The sequence below is a fragment of the Pyxicephalus adspersus genome, chromosome 3 (genome assembly GCF_032062135.1).
Source record: "Pyxicephalus adspersus chromosome 3, UCB_Pads_2.0, whole genome shotgun sequence".
NCBI classification, from domain to species: domain Eukaryota; kingdom Metazoa; phylum Chordata; class Amphibia; order Anura; family Pyxicephalidae; genus Pyxicephalus; species Pyxicephalus adspersus.
The window spans coordinates 7,864,790-7,882,093 of NC_092860.1; the positions used below are offsets into that span (position 1 = coordinate 7,864,790).

Here is a 17,304-nt window from a genome sequence, read left to right on the forward strand (position 1 = left end):
GGGGGCAGTGTTATTATCTGGGGTGCCTCTGGGGGGCAGTGTTATGATCCTGGGTGCCTGTGGTTGGCAGTGTTATTATCTGGGGGGCAGTGTTATGATCCTGGGTGCCTGTAATTGGCAATGTTATTATCTGGGGTGCCTGTGGGGGGCAGTGTTTGTTATCTGGGGTGCCTGTGGGGGGCAGTGTTTGTTATCTGGGTTGCCTGTGGGGGGCAGTGTTATTATCTGGGGTGCTTGTGGGGGCAGTGTTATTATCTGGGGTGCCTGTGGGGGGCAGTGGTATGATCCTGGGTGCCTGTAATTGGCAATGTTATTATCTGGGGTGCCTGTGGGGGCAGTGTTATTATCTGGGGTGCTTGTGGGAGCAGTGTTAATATCTGGGGTGCCTGTGGAGAGCAGTTTTATGATCTGTAGTTTATGCAGTTGGTCAGGTCTGGGCTCAGCAACATTACATACCCAAAAAATTAGGTCAGCTGACTACCTGAATACACTTAATGACCAAGATTTTCCATCATTGGATTTGTTCTTCCCTGATGGCACAGGCATATTCCAAGATGGCAATGCCAGGATTCATTGGGCTCAAATTGTGAAAGTGTGGTTCAAAAGGCATAGGGGGTCATTGTCACACATGGGTTGGCCACCACAGAGTCCTGACCTGAACCCCATGAGAATCTTTGGGATAAGCTGGAGAAGAGTTTACACAGCGCTCTGACTCTCCCGTCACCAATACAAGATCTTAAAGGAAAAATGAATAGGCAGCAATAAATGCAACATTGCATAAGTTGATACCACGACTCTAATCAAAACTAATGGCAGCCCAATGAAAATATTGAAGTGTGCAACTTTTGCTTTAAAGCGGGTCACACTGACCTCACACTGGTTTTACCGCCGGCTCCTGCACTGGCAGGGAAACCGTTAAGCGCCAGGTCTTGTGTTTGCCGCACAGACAATTCTTCGTGCCACGGCTCTATCTTTTCCAGATAATTAAGCTGTCCTGCGAGTGTATGTCAGCTTTCTATAACCCAGACACTTATTAAAACTTCCCCTGAATTTAATTAGCCAGCAAGTTTAAGCAGCGTGTAAATGGCCGCTAATGATACGCGCTGTTCAGCCCTCGTTATTTCTTAGATTCCTTCATGAAAGTTACAATGGCAACCCGACTTCGGCTTGATACCTCGTTGCATCCCTTTTCTCGCTACCCTTCTTCGCCTTTACCCAGAATCCTCCTCATATCTTAACCACTGCAAAGACATTAACTTCTCAACCCCGCCATGTCGCCGTCTCCTCCCCCGGCAATTCTCCACCCGATCACAAACTCCAAGCAGGGGGATAGGTGAGGGAGGAAACAGGGTGGAAAAATTGAGTTTTATTACAGAATAATTACAGGAAACGAATTGCCTTTTTTTATTTAATCATTTTTTAAATAGGGCCATGTTGGACCTGTAGCATTCTTCTGCAGGCTCAACAGTTGATCCAACCCCTCCTCTTTAGTTATATGGGAGTGATTGGGATATATTTTGTGCATGTGGCAGCGGCAGATTGTGGTTTGGTTGCCAAATGTCGCTTTTGGCCAATTTGTTGCTATTGGCAGATTGGTGCTGCTGCTGCATGCAGAGGTGGTTACTTGTGGTGTGTTGTGCCACTCATACTGTGCACCTAACTCCTAACTGTACAAAGCAAGCATCTCTATTGCTTATGTCAGTGGTCCCCAGCCTTTTCGGACATCATGGACCCCTAAATTTAGGGACTTCATACCGCGCATGCACGGGGAGCCGTGTGTCAGTCAAAGGGGAAGAAACTTCCCCTAGAGTGACGTTGTGATGCCAGAACTCGCCCACTCTCCCATCGCAGGTCTGAGCCTCTGAGAGACAAATGAACCCACCCACCACCCCGAGCCTGCGATGCACACATGAGACATGGTCCGCAGCTCTTGCGGTGTTCCCCCCTAAACAGGGTCCTTCTCCTGACCCCACTGGGGGTGCACCGGCCAGAGCCTGGGACATCCAATATTTTCTCTGGTGGTCCGCAGATCACATCTTGGAGACCGCTGGCCTATGTTCATCCTATCTTTAGGGTTTTTGGAAATTTCTACATTTTTTTTTATTTGGGCCTATAAAAACTACAGAGCTCAGTAACTCAAATTGCAACCTGCACAAGCACTTTAATGTCTTTTTGAAAATTGAATACTGGTATAAAATATGACAGCGGTACTACAATGAAGACATCTGGGCATTCAGTGTTCTCCCTAGAATTTTATTCTAAGTCGGCGACCCATGTGTTGTGACTGCAACTTTTCGGTAACCATTCAAAAACAGCCGGGCTGTTACTGAAAAGTGCTGGGTGGTGCACCCAACTAAAAGGGGCTGGTGAGAACACTGGGCATTGCATCCCCTTACAGCTCACCTGCGCTCACCTTTGCAGTCTGCCTGGGCCTGCCGTTGGTACCCTGCAATCAGTGTCCCTTTCCGTAGATTCACTCACTGGGCTCAAAGCACCACTGCCTTTGATTTTGACCCATTTGCAAGGCCACCATACGAAAAGCCTGATGGTATCACATACACATCCCATCTCATCTCTCTTGTCTGTTCACTTACACGCCAGATGTAATGACAAGGGCCAATGTACACAGGGAAAATAAATACGTTGAATTACGCTGACGGTTTTTACACTTCCAATAGCCCCATTCTATTATAATGAGCCACAACAAACAGCGGGGAGCTGTCACAGGAGCGCGGCGTGCGCTGCCAGGAGAGAGAAGAGGAGGTGGGGGGGTGGCGAGTGCCAGCCCATAAAAAACATCAAACACCGAGCATTTTCAAAGCTTAATAGGGGCCTCAATTAGTCCCTTCACTACCTCTCACATCCTCAGCCTCCAGAGAATGGTAAGTGCTCTTTTTTTTTTTCCTGTGTTTTTTTTCCTTTTTTTCCGTAAGTGGCGAGGATTTATCGCATGTCATACTGAAGCAGCTGAAAGTGTCAGAGCCACTCAACTAAAATTAACCCTTCAAATGCTACCCTGCTCTATCTCGCGAAGGCGTTCGGTGACTAAGTGTCAAAAATGCCAGATTTAACAAAGGGGAAGCGGCAAAGAGGATTTGTCACACATTCGTAGGTCAAGCGAATGAGCCATCAGCAGGATCAGGAGGCGATGTCAGACGGGCGAAAATTTGTCCTGGCAAGGCGCTATTAGGAACTTATTTTGGACTTTAATATATTTTTTGTAAAACTCAAAATGCGATGAATATTATGCTGAGAGCAAAACTTCTGATCAACTATGCACTGGGTGGCCACTGAGCCAGTAAAAACTGTACTTGTTACATATGTAATAGGAAAGAGATCGTCAGGGCACTGTTCTGCCATAGAAAATTGCAGGCACACCGCTAAATGCAGTGATGAAATACCTGACAAGGGTTTTGCATTTTGACGCAGCCAGTGCTGAGATTTGCACAACGCTGCTGAACAGCCCAGCTCTGCCCAGAGAAGCCGGAGACCTATATTGGACCAAATCCAGACGGACATGTCCCCTTCGACCTGCATTTTACCCTGCTGGGGCTTAGTTTCTCATGGGGTAAAATGCGTAGGTGGGAGTTATGCATGCTCAAGCCATATGCACTTAGATGAGGGGAGTGAATGGAGCTTTAAATAAAACCTTTCTATTTTTTTCACCCCCACTACAGACCTTTTCCCTTCGCCACATACTGCGTATGTGCATAATGACTTGCCCACTGCGCCACGACCCCAACTGCGTCAAGCAGCAAGTAGCAGCCCGTGACATTTCAGATGGCGATTTTATGGTGTGTGCAGGTGACGCGTCAGCTGGGGGAATCTTGACCCCCAATGATCTCATCGAACAGCATTACCCCCTCTCCATCAGCATGTTTTTTTTGCTCACCTGTGGTCTCAGGTCGCTTTAACGCATTTTGCTGCAATACTGCTCAATAAACTATATCTTTCCTCTTCTACACCCAACGCTCTCTTTCCAATGTCTTCCATCTTATTATCAAAAGGTCGTCTGACACAGCAGGCCACTCCAGAAAAAGGGGCGTCTGCGGGCCAGCATAACGATGGCTCTATAGGTAAAACATATAATTCTGTGCACTGCCTTTCTCCGTTGCTCTTTTTCGGACTGAAAAGAAGTGCAGGGGAAGAAATAGCGGTTCTTGAGGCGAAGTCCTTGCGGCGGAGATTACAGCTGCCAGACTCCGGTATTACATCATTAGAAATTGTACGGATGGAAATGGAATTGGTTTTTTTACAAAATTTCTCCGGAGGAATGTTATAAATGTAAATTTCACCTTTACATACCATCACTGTATTTATTTTTTTGAACTGGGCATGTTGCATTTGTGTGTAATCCTTACTTGTTTAGCGGAGGATCTTGGAGTACCCCAGCCAGTCAGCCTATTTCCTGGCCTGAAGAGCTTACCATCTATTGTGTAATGTAACGCAGGTGCATGTTCCCACAAACACATACCCACAAATGTTATGCCTTAAAAGGCAATACCAGATTTATTCAGGCATCATCCAGGGTTATTGCCTAAGGCAGGTACAAAGTGTGCAACTGCATGAATGCCTTGGCCCCTCCTTAGCCAACAGGGGCCCTAAGTCAGTTCTGTACAGAAGCCCAATAATGGCTATATCCACCACTGGTACAGTCATGAGGAGGTGCAAAGTGTGTCAATGTATTAATGTCCCGGGCCCTCCTCAACCAATAGGGGCCTAAAGTCAGTTCAGAACGGGAGCCCCAAGTTAGTTCTGCACATGAGTCTACTGTTGGCTACATCCACCACTTATTCGGACATAGGGAGGCACAAAGTGTACCACTGCTGAATGCCCTGGACCCTCCTCAACCAATAGGGGCCCCAAGTCAGTTCAGCAGAGGAGCCCACAGTCAGTTCTGCACAGAAGCCCATTGTTGGGTACATCCACCACTTATGCAGGCATGGGAAGGCACAAAATGTGTCACTGCTGAATGCCCCGGACCCTTCCCATCCAATAGGGGCCCTAAGTTAGATAAGCAGGGGAGCCCAAAGTGAGATTTGCACAGGCCCCAATGTTGGCGATGTCACCACTGGTGTAAGTCTTAGTGCATGTGCAGAGCTTGTTGCACAGACCAGTTTCTGTTACAGCCTATGACTGAGGAAATGCTTCCTTCCACCTGCAGTAGAATATTCTCAGCCTAGGCAGAGTCACTCTACTGCATCACAAAGACAGCTTCTGTACCCCATTGCTGTATTTTGCAACGTGTCTGAAATATATCGAAGTCTTGTACAGTAACTGAAACCTTCACTTCTCCATCTGCCAAAAAGTGGCATATCAGTTTTTAACATGTGCTGACCCTTTAAAAACAAAGTCTGCAAGACACAGAGCTGCCGCATTTCTGAAATGATGGTGATGTTTGCCTAATATTGTTCCTGTGGGGGGAGTCAGACTTCGGAGCGTGCCAGCCACCCAAGGGAGCCCGCAGGCACCGCGCGGGATGCAGATAAAAATAAAAAAAATTCACAGGGGATCCTTGCCAGAACCCCTTGAGGGATATTATGTAGATATTGTACGCGACACCTCAGATTAAACAGTTACCCTTCATTCTACAATCTCCTGCTGGTAAGGCTGACTGCTCGCAGAAGTGGCGCGGCGAGGAGGGGAGGGGGGTACAGGAGACCTCAAAAACTTTCCAAATAAATGAAACAGATCAATACAGAGAGATGGAAAAAAATATATATTCCTCGCTTCCAGAAGTGCTAGAACAAGAGGTCAAGCTTTGAAACTTTATTCAAGGATGTTCTGGGTAATTTTAGCAGGCGCCGCCGAACACGACAGAGTTCTATCGAGTCTTTCGGCTGCATCCAAAGACGGGGACAGAAAAAATGCGAGCTTATGTTCAGGTGTCATTATAGGCGAACTGTGGGATCAACAGCCTAAATGGACCAAACATTTATGTATTTTTTCTTGGCATTAACACAAAGAAATGTTTTACATAGAATTCCCCCTGACACTTTCCTCATTTGCTTTTCTCACCAGTAGGGCGGCGCTATTCTTTTGACATCCTCCAGTCTCAACACCTATTTTTTGGAATGAGATGAGGATGGCTCAGAGATGACACAGTCATGGTAATCCTGGGCCCTGTGCAATTCTACAACTGGCTAATCAGACCCTGCTACAGGCTCTCATCATATGACTTGATACAAAGTTACAATATTGCATCATTTAGGGTGGGTGAAGACTGGGCAAATGCTTCCTCTTGCCTGTAGCTCTACTGCATTCCAGTGCTGGCAACAGAGAGACTTTGTAACTGCTGGTAAACTTCATACCCTGACAGTTGTCATTCAAACATTCAATGCAGTATTTCCACCTGGAGGCATTCTGTATGCAGCTGGTGTATGGAATGGCCCTAGAAATGTCATGTGCTTCCTGCACACTGGAGAGATTTGAGAACAATTTGTAAACCAATCTACGTTCTAAATCATCTTTTTACAGTAATATCTCTCCTTTTAAAAAGAGAATAGAAATCAGGAAGAAGACTAATTTTAAAGCCTCCTCATGCCAAAATATTTTATTTTAGTGCAAAGCTCCTGAACATATTATACCAAAAGTGCTCGACATGTACAATGGGAACATGCCCCGAGTGAAAAAGCCTGTCTTCAAAAACATATTTTCCTAAATTTACTTCACCTTTTATTTATTTTTTTTAATTTGGGACATGTTACAAGGAATCTCTCTCAGACCTCTAATGCAATTTTGTTGATAACCCCAGGGGCTTTACAATGAACTAATCGGTGGTTTAAAAATGGTGTTTTCCTGATCTTACTCTGATTGTGATTTACAAAAAAACTCAATGCTATACCTTGGGCTATGATGGCACATGCCATCCTCCCTGCATCTTTAGCAATTGTATTGACGATACCATGTTTAGCGACCTTACAAATAACCTAAATCTTTTCAGGAAAATATGTTTCTAAATTTTGCCAAGCCCTAGCCAGAATTGTGCAGACCAGTGACCCGAAATCTGACAGCCGGGCACTTAATTTTCTGCATATGGCTGCCTATATTTTGTTAGTTATACCCTAATATGGATGTGAAAATGCGGCGATATATTCGTATGCGCGCACACGTGTACATTATAGACATACATGTATATCTTTTTATTTTTCCTCTTTTTTGTCACGGTTCTGACAAGGACACGTACACGTGTGGCGTCGGCGTCTTGAGAACATCTCAGACTCTTTGTCACTCTCTACCTCTGTTTTTTTTTTAATGTTCTTATCTAAGTAACAAAAGGATTTCTCGCTCTTCGCGGTGGCAGCCAAGCCATTAATCCCGCCGTTTGATGTGTGCTAATCACCTGCGCATTCTCTTCCTCTGTAATTGCCCCATGCAGCTGACAAATCCACTCGCCACAGCTCCCCGGCGCCATTAACCCAACCCGAGCACCAAATAGGCCTTCGGCGCGCTCTGTGTAGAATGGAGTGATCCGGCGCTCTCCGAGTTAACCGCCAGTGACTGACACCTTCTGGAAAACAGGCGTTTGGAGCGCTTAACAGAGAAATTTCTTTTTTTATGTTCTACAGGCGGTGAGATACAATCATCGAGAGTGATAAAACTGTTGATAAAAACCTCCCTTTTCCAGGGAAATGTGCAGACGTTGCACTCTTTGGAAGTCCCCTCGTACTAAGGAATTATGTTGCTATCATTAGCGGAGGCTGGGTGAGAAGGGGGAAAAATGTGAAATCTTCACACTTTGCGGCTGATTAAATCCGTATAAGGCTTCAAGTTGTTTAAAATGTGCGGCGTCCTTTTATCGCCTGGTTTTTGTAAGCATGCCGGGTTTTCTCCTTTTGCCAAATTTGCTTTGGACGAGATAAGTCGACACATACCTTGTCCAAGTGAGGGCCCTAGAAAGTGAAACTTTTTATTTTATAGTTTTGGATAGAGTGAAGTCTTTCTTCCAAATAAGACATTTTTTGGTGCTGAAACCCGGGACCGAACCACCCATCAGATATTTTCATTTTAAGGGGATATGGATGGCAATAAATTGGCTTACCAATTGGCTGTGCTAAAAAAATACATCAGGCTACCCATTCAAATTAATGCAGCTGCAACAGCAATAGGCCCTTAGATATTACATAGATACCTGCTAATGAAACCTTATAAACTTTTCTCTAAATTTTACAGAGTCATGTGACAACCCTAAGCACTCCTTTATATTCCCATCATCTGCACACTAGCTAAAACTTTAAATCAGGCTAAAAATGGAGGTGTGGCACTGGCAGACCATGGGGAACTCATGCAGGTCATATCTGCAGCTTTGCTAAAATCACATTACATGCATTGTTGTTGGCAAAGGCAATTCATGTGCCAAAAGAGCACACAGAGTTTTGGCATGTGTCAGGAGGTGGAGTTAAGACCACCAAATAGATGGCTGTAGCCCCTTAAATGAACATCTGCCATTAAATTTTTCTTTTTCAACCAGAGCGAATCTTTAAAAATGCGTGTCACCAATAACACCAAGAATGCAGTTCGCACATCTTTGTAAACTTTTCTGTGTTCAGCAGGTTTTACTCATTCCGTGTCAAACTCCCTCCCAGCCAAGGGAACCTGCTAAACACACGTTAAAGGAAATCTGCTGACAGTTCAACATCTTTTTCATGATTTTCTGTTACAAAGCGGAGCGAGCGACTATATTTTCGAGGCAGACAAAGGAGAGAAGGAAGATTCTGTTTCTGTCACTTGTTTTACACCAAAGATGGCGAGCCCGTTTACTGGGCTTTGGTGGGTGACAACAGTGCGTCTCATTCCGACACCGACATGCAGCCAAATGGACTTGTGTGGTTCTTTTAAGTAAGTTCTGTGCAAAGATCCAAACTTTAGAGGTGGGGGAAGGCAGGGCTGCTATAATTATTCCGTGCCCTAAACTAGGTAAACTTCCTTGGCCCCCCTACTTTATGTCTAAATTTCCAGCATTGCCATAGTCAAGCTTGGTTGAAAGGGGCTCGGTACAAATGTACTGCTTGTCTCCCAACTGATGGCGGCCCTAGGAAAGGGGAGCTGTAAAGCCCTTGTCTGTGATCTGAAGATCTTTTGCTATAAAATGTGCAGCAGCTTAAAGCTCAACTAATGTCGCCAAAATAGATATAAATTCCAAAAAGACTTTGCACAACCACTATTTATATAGTGCACACCCCACCTATTTTTTTGGGTATAAATATGACTGTGCATTTCAATAGGAACCAAAGTTTGACCCAGTACAGTTAGCAATTAGCGGTCAGTAACAGACCTAGTTAGACACCCCTCCTGTCTTGCTTAGCAACACCAATCTGTGTTCTGGGGGGTGTGGCTGCTACACAGCTCCGCCAGTACTGAGCATTGCAGAAGCAACATTTTTTTATGTTTTTTGTTTAGAAATATCAGTCACAAACGACCTGTCCTCACAGTAGCCTGTCCTTACATACTGGTCTATAAAACAGAGGTTTTGCAATTAGAACATGAGAGCCAGGAAAAGAGTGCTTACCAAAAATGAAGTCAACTTTAAATAATTAGATTTGGTTTAATAAAAGCCCTTCTGAACTCTAAACTATCAATGTTTAGTATATAAAAGTGCTGATGGCTGTAGCTTTGAAAAAAGAAATCCTAAGCAAGCTTTAGCTGCCTTTAAGCAGTGCTAAAAGCCCCCCCCCCCCTTCCCACACATAGATTTTGCTGGAAATAGCTTCAGAGATGTGCACAGCTTTTGGCAGACATCACGGCAGCACAGCAGATGGAAACAATATTATTACAGTGCGCCGTTCTAAGCTGAAGATAAAGCCGACTTTATCAATAGCTTGTCTATCCCTGTGGCAGAACCTCGATTTGAAAAGACGGCTTGTGATGGCACCCACTTTCGATGACATTGGCTTTCTTTTCTTCCTATGAGGTCTGCCTAGCTGCAAAAACACGCAAGAAATGCGGGGAAAATTAATTTCGCTTTCATCAAAGACAAGAGTTGCTTTGAAATCGATAGGACATTTGTCTCGGGCTGTGTTTCTTGTCAACTGCAAAATATTTCCTCTTTCGTCTCAGTGCACAGATCCCCAACAATTCAATATGAAAACGTTTGGTCCATCCAGAGTTCACACGCTGTAAGATGGAAAATCCAAGCACTGGCTTTTTTGGGGGGTTTATTTTCAGATTTAGATGGAAAATCCAAGCACTGGCCTTTTTATTTTGGGGGGGGGGTTATTTTCAGATTTACTGACTATTTGAAGCTGTGTTCCCTATATGGCTGCCATATTTGTTCTTAGGACTTTTGATCTTGAGGTTTAGCCTAATCCGAACCCAGCATCCTTTCCAATAGCCAAATACTAATCCTGGAGCCTAGTCTCTGCTCCAGCTCAATTCTAACTCTGCTGTTCAGCCTGCTGCCCTTTTGGGTTTCTCTCTGTTCTAGCATAGACTGAATAATTGTCCTTCCCTCTCAGTCCTGCTTTATTCCTAACCCTGAACTCTATCCTTCTGTCCTAGACAAATACTAACTCTGCTTCCAAGCCCATTGTCCTAGCTTAACCCTAACACCTTTGGTCTACCCCTCTATTTTAACCTAAAGCTAAAACCCTGCCCCTATTTCCATCCTGCCTTAATCTTAACCCTAAAGCCTATCTTTTCTGTCCATCTCACTGCCCCTTGGGCTATTTCTGCCCTGACCCTAAAGACTAGCATTCTGTTTAATACATCCTAGCCCACTACCCTAGTCTAACCCCCTAACCCCTGGTCTTACTATCTGTTCTGCCCTAATATTACCCTAAAGCCCAGTCTTCTGTCCTAGCCCAATACTAACTCTGCTGCCATGCCCACTGCCATTGCTTAACCCTAACACTCTTATTCTATCCCTCTGTTTTAACCTAAACCTAAAACCTTGGCCTTACTCTCCATCCTGCCTTAATTCCAACCTTGAAGCCTAGCCTTCGGTCCCAGCCCATCCCTGATCTTGCTGTCCAGCCCACTACCCTAGACTAACTCTAACTCTTTGATCTATCTCTCTGCCCTAGCCTAAACCTAAAAATGCGGCATTATGTGTTGTCCTATCCTAATCCTAAAGCCTTTTGTCCCAGGCAAAAACTAACTAACCCTGCCTCCAAGGCCAGTCAAACATTACTTGCCTTTTGGCTTACAAAAATGTGGTCTCAATTTCCGTCTTGCCCTAATCCAAACTCTAAAACCTAACTTTCTGACTAACCCTAAAATCTAAAAATAAGGCCGTCTTCTAAAGCCCAATCTCAATCTTGCTGCCTAGCCCACTGCTCTAGTTTAACCCTAATATGAGGCTGAACTCTCTTTGGCCAAACTCACTTTCCTAGCCTAAACATAACAATGTGGCCTTATTCCTTGTCTTACCCTAAACGAAACCCCTTAATCCAGATTTACTGCATTTAGAACTGTACAAGCATAACCTAAATCCTCAGCCTCAATGTTCTAGCCTAATCCTGTACCCTATCAATTTCTCATTGCAAAATATACATTTCAAAGCCTAACCTTCTGCCAAAACCTAATCCTACCTTTACTGCCTAGTCCACTGGCCTTACCTACACCCTTACCCTTTCTTATAGCCAAATATTAACCCGGGAATTCTCCTAGGTAAACCCAATCCTAAAGTTGCTGCCTGGCCCAATGTCCAGTAGTCCAACCCTAAACCATGACCAATCTCTCTGGTATGGATAACTCTAAAAATGTGGCCCTACTTTCCGATCTGCTCTAATCCCAACCCTAAAGTCTAGCCTTCTGCACTAATCCCAACCCTAAAGCCCTAGCCTTCTAGCTTAATCCTAACTCTACTGCCTAGCCCAGTCCACAAAGCCTAACCCAAATTCTCAGCCTTCTGGCAAAACCTAATCCTAACATTCCTGCCTTGACTAACTATCTTTGCCCTTTATGAACGCTAACCATGTGCCCTAGGGGCATTTGTTTTAGACTAAATTTATGCTCAAGTTACCTTTTTTGGGGATCACTTATTACCCGGGGCCTTGTTCTTTTTAAACCTAACCATGTAGCCTATCCTCCCAACACAAACCCCGGCCAGCCTAATCTTAACCACAATTTACTCACTGTTCTTGCCTATTCTAGATGTCCAACCCTTCCTTTAAATGTCATTTAATCCTCTAAATTACTAAATTAAGCTTATATTGTATAAGATTTAGTATTCAGTTCCTTCGTATTAACCTGACAGGCAGGGGTACATACAGAACCTGTCTGAAATACTGCTGGGAGCACACAAACCATATTTTGGGATCCATTGACAGGGAATTTGACATTAAGAAAACTGCTCAGCACATATCGTGGGGATGACAACTGCTCTGGGTGCACAGATGACAATCTTAGACCTAGCTGACATAGGTGGTTGTAAGCAGCATGCGAGAACATTGGAACGGAGGTTGACGGATGCCTGACAACTGCAGAAACAGCCTCTATAAATGCGATAATGTGTTTCAAAGATGGAGAATGGGGTGTCAGCTGACCGGTGGTCGGTGAGGCTTCAACTGCCAAGCAACAGCCACCTTTTAAGGCTTAAAAAAAAAAAATGCACCATTCAACTGGTGTTGGAGAAACTCAATGCACAGAATGCAGCTCACAGAAATGGAGCACAGCTACTTAGCAACTGGACAGCTGGACTTTGGGGATCTTTAGTCTGGAGTTGGAGCCTTTTTTTTTTTGCACCTGGAGTTGGAGCCAAATAGGGCAAAAATGTGCCAACTCCACAGCTCTATCACAGTACAGAACGAATACACCAAAATACTGAAAGGAAACCCCGCTGCCCCAATGGCTCCCCTAACGTCTATTCTGAGCAAGGTGACCCCGGCTGTGAAAATAGCCATCTACAGAACCCCCCCTACATCAAACCATTTCATTATCTAAATTCATTGAGAGTGAACCTCAACTAAATAACATGGACGCCAAACGAGGAAAAAAAGTATACCGCCGTTTACATTCCAAGCAAAGCGGCTCCACATTGTTTTTTTCTCTATCCCTCAAGTCGATATAATTCAGCTTGTCATGCCGAGCGATGTGTGCCGAGACAAAGGTGACAGACGTTAGCGTTAATACATGCAATTTGCTGTGGCATATGTGAGGTTTTTCTGAAGTGCGCCCCCCCCCCCCCCCCCCCGAGGACGCCAATACAAAGGACTCGCAAATATGAGGTCAATTACAAGTGTAATAATGTCTACATAACAAGGTATAATACAAGAGACTCGCAGGGTACAAACGGGTGACAACGCCGTGCATGAACGCACAGGAAATGATGGCTGGGCACTGAAGAGAAGGGAGATGGAAAGGAGCAAAAATATAAATACAATGCAAATGATTGTAACATTGTATTCTTTACTAGTCCTTCATTACCTTATACCTATATACTATGTTTTGTTTTTTTTGGATGAGAGGGTATATACACATATAGTGCAGAATTAATACATGACTTTATATATTATATATATTGTAAGGAAAGTCCAGTCACCTTTCCCCTCCTAAAATAAAAAAAATACCATATGGGTTTGAAGTGGTTAATGATGGTCTATTGAAGAAAACAAAGGCACAGTGTTGCAATCATTTGCATTATATATATATATATATATATATATATATATATATATAATTTATATGCAGAATTTAGCTGTAATGCAGAATCTAGAAGCAATATTTGATCACTTTTTACCATAAGTAAAGTAAAACATCTTTTTCAGCTCATAGTATTTCTCAGCCGCACCGCTCCCTGCAGGTAGGAAGCCAGCTGACAAGATCATGTGACCTATGCCATCTACTGAGATACCAGCTGACCTCTCCCTTTATTCTTTATTATTCCTCAACTGCCAGTTGACAGCTGATGCAAGAAAGAAGAAAAAAAAGATTTAGATTTAAAGCAGGGTTCCTCCAGAGGTTGCTAGGGGTTCCTTGGCTAGTGTGGGGAGTCTTGGCTTTGTGCCTCTCAGGTCAGACTAAGTGACACCAATGATCTTTTTGGCTATCTGTATCAGCAATGTAAAAGACATTCCTCCTATTGATCATCACACAAATATTCTGTAGGCTGTGGATATAGTAGCAGGGGGTTCCCTAAGACCTGATTTTAAGGGTTCTCCATGTTAAAGAGGTCAAGAAAGGCAAAATAAAAAGTCAAAAATAATGAATTCAACCATTAACACTTTTCCTGTATAATAATTCTATTACCTACTGACCTTGCCTTTAAACATTTACTTCCTGTAGCAGGGTGACAACGTTGTTCCTGTGTCTTGGAGCATCGTGTAATTTTAAATGGACAACTATAATTTTGAATTTTGCCAACAATTACTTTTTGCCACAACAAATCACAAAGTCCTTGCCACCGACTGTTGCAATTCCCCTCGGCCTTCATTGATGAAACAAATGTTTCATCTTAGTGACCGGAGCCCGATCACAATTTGTGTTACATGCGGCACATCGCCTTTAATATAATTATAAAAAGGCTAAGGAGGCAGCCACAAGCTAAGTGCTTTTATAAAGATCATTGAACTTCAATGTGACCTTGGCTATCCATTTTAATCTACCGGTAAGGATGGCGCACACCGGCGTTTCTTTCTGCTGTTTTTGATAGTTTGGATCCTTTTATTTTTTTTACTAAAAGCAAGAAGAAAACTGAAGCTCTTTGCTCAAATCTCCTTTTATGCTTGTATGTCCTTACAAATGTCAGCCGTATATTTTCATCTCTTTTGTGCATTTTTTTCTAAGTTTATACCCACAACCTGCTGCGGGTTCGATCTTGATTTTTATTTTTTTAACACTTACAGTCTAAGGAATGCATATTCACCCATCATTTTTAAGTTTTTTTTGTTTGGTTGCAAAAATAATGTCTGAAAGATGCATTAAATTTAACAAAAGTATCTAAAGTGTGGTTGGAGAGGGACTAAAATAACCCATTTTTCTATAGGCGTTTTTATTTTTTGATACTTTAAAAATGAAATCACCCTAAGTGCGCGCAATATTCCTTAAATTACACACCATTTTTATTGAAACGAAGGGGGCGATGCATCGCTGTGTTAAAAGCGTCAAGAAAGTGGATCTTAATAAAAATTCATTCCCATCCTACCGCCTTCTGAAAAGGCAAAAAAAGTAAAAAAAAAGAAAAAATTACCTGCCTTCTGTATCAGAATTCTAATGCTTGATTTTGACATGTGACAAGCTACCCTAGGGGCAGTTTATGCTGCAAAGTTGGTGCAAGAATTGTAGTAGGTTGCACTATAGCAGCCCACTCATTTAAATAGGCCGTCCAATGCACCACATTGCACACAAAAGTAACGCTTGCAAGTACACCAACATGCATTTCCATTATTAATTAATGGTAACCCATCGCACCAATGTATGTTCTGTACACTGAATTACCAAACTAGTTCCCAAAATGCAACAAATATAGAATATTCTTGGGAGAGTGGAGTGGGCAGTAAAATGGGTTGCAATTTAAGGATGCATTCACCACTCACATTATATTAAGCATACATACTGTGCATTAAACCACTTTTTTATTGCATTGTTGCATTGGTGTTCAATTTTTCTTGTTTAGTAATTGTGGATGTTGGTTCTTCCCTTTTACCTTAAAGTGTTATGGTGACCCACCTCTAGTATATTCGTAATTAGGTGTGGTTCGTGGGGTTGAAAAAAAGAAAGAGGTTTGAGGCTCCTAATTTAGTGCAAAAAATGTAATTATGTATTAGTACATTCTTGATCCATACATAACTATACATGTAATTTAAATTCAATATATTGTATCCTATTCCTTGTTACATGTCAAAAGGTTTGGATACTTCTCCTAGACAATTGATTCTCTGACGTCATACAGTATTAAATATATACATAAAAAGGGACCTGTTATGGTCGCAAATTTCCCGATGCGTTTCGTCAATAATGGCTTCCTCAGGGGCAAGTTGTTGCTATAAGCAAATGTGATATAAGCAAAAATGAAACAACTTAAACATTTCTACTAAATGAGACATATACGTTCAAGACATTTTGATACATATTTCATAACAAAAGTAATCAGAAGTGTATTGATAGCATTAGTGATAATAATAATTGACCATATTGAAACAATGCCTTACAAATACATTCAAAATATTCAGCTATATCTACTGGCTTCACTGTAACATTGTTATTAGGATTACTCCATGTTTGTGTCATATTTGTGTAGTTTCATATCTGATATTACTTTTTAATAGTATAATGTCTTGGATTTACCAAGATGTAAAATCTTCTAGACATAATCAAGCTATATAAAAATAAAGGGCTTCTACTTACATATAGGAGAATAATGAAGTATATACAGAGATGAGACAGGTATTTCAGGCCGCAGGTGCTCTGCTAGAGGGATTATTTGAGTTATATTAGATGAGTTGATCATAATACCTAAATAGACATTTGTGTAGTACTACTTTGGTACCTACCTGATTAAGAAGGTTATATCACATAGAAACCATACAGTCTAAAAGCAACAACTAACCCCTGAGGAAGCCATTATTGGCAAAACGCGGTGGGAAATTTGCGACCATAACAGATCCCACTTTATGTATATATTTATTACTGTATGACGTCAGAGAATCAATTGTCTGGGAGAAGTATCCAAACCTTGTGACGTGTAATAAGGAATAGGATACAATGTATTGAATTTAAATTATATATATAATTATGTATGGATCAAGAATGTACTAATACATAATTACATTTTTTGCAGTAAATTAAAAGCCTCAAACTTCTTTAATTTTCTCTACCCCACGAACCACACTTAAAGTTCAATTTTTTATGCCGTGCAACCCAAAATACTTTATTTTTGCAATGCACATAGTACTGTGCTGTGATGCATTTTATTGCATTTGCTATTTGTACCCAACACAATAAATAGGGCCTAGGAAAGAAAAGAATTCAGCTTCTCTTGGGCCAATATTAAGCACAAGGTGTGAATGAGCCCTAAAAGTTTCCCTAAATTATTTCACATTTTAAACCTTTACTTTTTTTTTTTGTCTTTCAACAAATAGTAGTGATTGGTAAAGCAAAATGCCCAATCTGCCCAATGCCAATGAATAAAATCATATCTGACACCAAGGAAAGTTAAAGAAATCCTCAGATTAAATCTAAATGCACCTTGCATTAAAAAAATGCTTCCCTCACCTAACCACTCACATTGTAAAACATTCCTATTCCATATTTCACTCTCATATTGCAGATAAACCAGCTCACAGTTTCCCCATCTACTCCACAGGTTAATCTGCTCTTCCCATTTCTTTACCAGTGATATTACCATCATTCCTCCATTTGAAGCTG

The 17,304-nt window shown here is 42.4% G+C and overlaps 1 protein-coding gene across 2 annotated transcripts in view; it reads right to left on the reverse strand.

Annotated features, from left to right (window-relative positions):
• Positions 1 to 17,304, reverse strand: part of SDK2 (sidekick cell adhesion molecule 2) — a 388,895-nt gene that overhangs the window by 205,723 nt on the left and 165,868 nt on the right. The gene's annotated exons all lie outside the window — the stretch shown is intronic.